The sequence below is a fragment of the Propithecus coquereli genome, unplaced genomic scaffold (genome assembly GCF_000956105.1).
Source record: "Propithecus coquereli isolate 6110/MARCELLA unplaced genomic scaffold, Pcoq_1.0 Scaffold325, whole genome shotgun sequence".
Classification (NCBI taxonomy): Eukaryota; Metazoa; Chordata; class Mammalia; order Primates; family Indriidae; genus Propithecus; species Propithecus coquereli.
In genome coordinates, this window is record NW_012148897.1 from 2,326,866 (window position 1) to 2,330,971 (window position 4,106).

The window sequence follows — 4,106 nt, forward strand, 5'->3', positions numbered from 1 at the left end:
CCCCAAATAGCTTATGAATTAACTCATCCAACCACTGATGCAAAAAGCTCAATTTCTACTAATTTTATGGGATTATGCTGCCAGTGTTGTCAAAGCTCTGCTTATCCAGAATCACTTTCTCTGGCTCTCTGATGTCAACCCAGGTAGTCAATAACATCTTAACCAAACGGCTTCCGCTGGGGTTCTTCCACTTGTGACTTACTTGAAGTTTGATGATTTGCTTAAAACCAAGTTTCCTTTTCTTCATATGTAAGATGGGGATGACACTTGGTGATCACTCAATTGTCATTTTAACAATTAAATGAGATAATACTTGCAAAGTGCTAGGCATGGTATTTGGTATATGGCAAACATCTAATAACTGGTCCCTATTATTGTTTCTATTTCATTGTCGCCAACACAAGTCTACATGGATTTGTGTACCATTCAACCACTCCAGGTGCTCCTGCCAATATTTCTTCTCCCTTGCAATTGGAAATGGATTTTAGACTCCGAAATGCTTCAGAAGAGTGCTGTTTTTATTAAGTAACACTAAAAATGTAGCCACTCTGTGCTCATGCTCTTATAATATGTTAAAATTTAAATGAAAAATAAAGGGTCAAGAAAGCCAATGATACAATGAGTACAGGACCCACCTGTACAGAACCTGGGGTCAGGTCATAGCTTTGCTACTTGCTGTGTGACTCAATTTTCTTATTTTCTAAATGGCAATGTTGACAATAACTCCCATGTCACAGACATTTCTCCTCCTAGGGAGAAATGAAAGTGATAATTTGTTAAGGTTTCATATCTGCTCATTGCTTGGTAGCTAAAGATTCATTTTAAACCTTTCCATTAAATGAGCTCCTTCCTCTCCAGACCAGGTGAATTTACTTTTCTCCTCATGCATTTGCTTTTTTTAAACAGTAATTCTATCAAATATTTGCTTAAACAAAGAGATTTGTCTGACGACTAAAATGTTACAGAAATACATACATGCTCATGTGTGTGCATATATATACATGTGTGTATACACAAATGTTCATGCATACACATATGCACATATATATTGTCTCAAAGATGGTTCTCACATTAAGAAGGTTTCAGCAATCTCTCAGTGCTCCATACTTACAGAGATTAGCATCAAGAATGCTGCTAAGGAATAGATTATAAAGGTGGTGCTAAATAATAAATTGTTATGCTGATTCTTGTCTACTGTGACTCCAGTCATTTTCTGGGTAAGTTCATATTTTGTACAGAGCTAGAAAATTATTCTTCACAATGACTCTTGAGTGCTTATACACTGGTTAGATTAAATATGTGATTTACTTGTGTCCCTTTACTCCCAAGTAAGGTAAAGTAGTCAAGTCAATTGTTGACTGGGTTTTTCAGAGCAGGAAAAGTCTGGAATTGGTGGTTGCCACCTACTTGCAACACTGATTTCCTAATTAGCAGGCAGGGAAAGAGGGGAAAATGTAAGGTCATTGAAGAATTAAGGTTGTGTAAGGGTGCTTTCTTTGTCTTTTCATTCTGTCATTTTTCTAGGTGTACAGACTACACTCTTAACACATGTGTATTGTATTAATATGTATGTGGTAAGCAATTTGTTGTAATGCAATGTTGTAGAGCAATGGGCATCCCTTCTAAATCTCTACCTTTAATTCCCAAATAGTACATGTTCCTGGTTAAAGATCCTTTAGTGTGAAAAATACCTGGAGGCTGATATAGGCCATAGATGAGCAAGAGAAGAGAAGGAAAGATTTTTCTTGATCCTCTCATCTTCCTACAAAGAAATACGTTAGAGCTGGACTTTGCTGGTTCTGCGGTGTGAGTCTACATTTCCTTCCCTTCCCTTGCTGTGGTAGGTCAAAAAATGTCCTGCTAAAAATGTTCAAGTCAAATTCTTGGTGCCTGTGAATGTTACTTTTCTTGGAAAGAGGGCCTTGTGGATGTGATTACGTTAACGATTTTCAGAAGAGACAATCTTGGATTATAGGGATAGACCTGAAATCCGGTGATGTGTTTTTATAAGAGAAAGACAGAGGAAACAAACCTCCGTCTCAAGTAGGTGGATGGAAGAGGAAAACACATAGAAGAGGAGAGGATGATGTGAAGACAGAGGTAGAGATTGGAGTGATGTGGCTACAAGCCAAGGAACCCAAGGAGTGCTGACAACCACTAAAACTTGGAAGAGGCATGAAAAGATTTTTCTCTCAAGCCCCTAGATGAATATATCCCTGAGGACACCTTGATTTCAGACTTCTGGCCTCCAGAACTGTGAGGGAATAAATTTATTTCATTTCAAACTGTCAAGATTGTGGTAATTTGCTACAGCAGCAACAGGAATCAAATACACTCCCATCCCTTTCCACTCTCATAGAACAAACATGAAAGCAAACTTCCGTGCATGGGAATAAGACAGGATAGATTTAAAACCTTCTTAATGCCAACCCAACTGTTTGGGTATGATGATTGTTTATAGCCATTGGCTGTGAAATTCGGATGCCCATAGCTAGAGACTGTGCAATCAAGTCCTCCCTGAAAGGGGATGCTGAACTTAGATACAGCCTTCCTCGCTGCAAGGACAGACAAAGGGATATCCAGACATAAGGAGGGGATGAGGATTATATTAACCAGCCCTCCTTTCATTGCTATTGCCTCTGAAAATATTATATTTATTCGTTAAAGCAAAAAATTTAGGGTTGAGAAGATTAGTGCTCACCAGATAGTAGACCAAGTACTAGGAAAATCCGTGACTGAGAAGAGAAATTTTATCAGTGTTATTTTGGTAAATGTATACCTTTCCTTCTGGAAATGCCTATCATTACCTGAGGAGAGGCCAGTCCAGAGATATAAATAGTTAGAACCTGTGCTAATCATTTATCTTTTGGCTCTCAAATTCATTCCTATCTCTTCCCTGATATTTTTATCACAAAATATTTTAATAACCAAACACTACACACTGTCTCCCAGGCAGGTTTCTGGCTAGTGCCAATGATCAGTGGCAGGACATTGCAGTGTGAGAGAAACAGAAAAGTCAGGACATATTTCTCTTTCTCTGTGGATAGAATCTCTCACAGTAACTACCCTTTGTCCCATCTCCTGTCAGACAACTCTGCTCTCCAATGTCACAGAGCCCACCCAAGATGATGTTTGAGTTTCTTGTCTTCCATCCCCTTTGTGATTAGCTGCTCATACTAAATCCCTCTGTTGAACTGAGTGGACTTTGACTGATACAGGACACCAAAGGGAAGAGGTCACATTGAATCACCGTATGTTTGAACTTAAAGATAAATCAGTCAGTCCTGACTAGTCACTTAAGTATTCGTGATTTAGATAATGACCAATATGGGGATGATAATTATATTTTCCAAATAAGTTTTATCTCTCCATTTCAGTCTCTCAGAGCAGAGAGTAAGAATCAGAGATATTCAATGACCTAGCCAGTCAAATAAGGGGCATAGCCAGTGCTCACATCTAACACTTCAGTCCTCCAACCTTCTGGTCTTTCCTTAGTCCAATAGGAAGACATGCTATCGTCTTTCTTAGCTGGAAGGAAAAACAAGTTGATGGTATCTGACGTGGCCTGTTTCTAGGGACGAGGAATGAACACAGAGACAAAGAGACACAGACACACAAAGACGGTACAAGGCTGCAGCAAACTTTCTCGCTGTAGTTTCTTTATTTATAACACAGCCTGTTTGGTAACTGCCCCACCACAATTTCATTGTTCCCACACTGTCCCGACTCAACACATCCCTGTTCCTTGTTGTTTCGTCTCCGGCATTCAGATGTTTGCATCTGAACTCTCTAGCCCCTCCTGTTTGCAGGGTTAGGGCGCCCTGGACTTATGTGCAAGGCCACAGGCATGTTCTTGAGAAAAACAACAAGGAAACATTCCCAGACAAAATGTCCTCTACAGTATCTTGATATTTTAAATACAAGTGAGCTTCACAACAAGACCCTGATTTCTGATACAATAGAAACTTTTGTTCTCTGATAGTACATATTCAGAAGTGAAGCACTGAATTATTAATTGTCAAGATATTTATAAACTCAATATTTTATATGAATTGGAAATCTTTGACTATTGAAATGAAATGATTCAAACAAAAAAGTATTGTAGA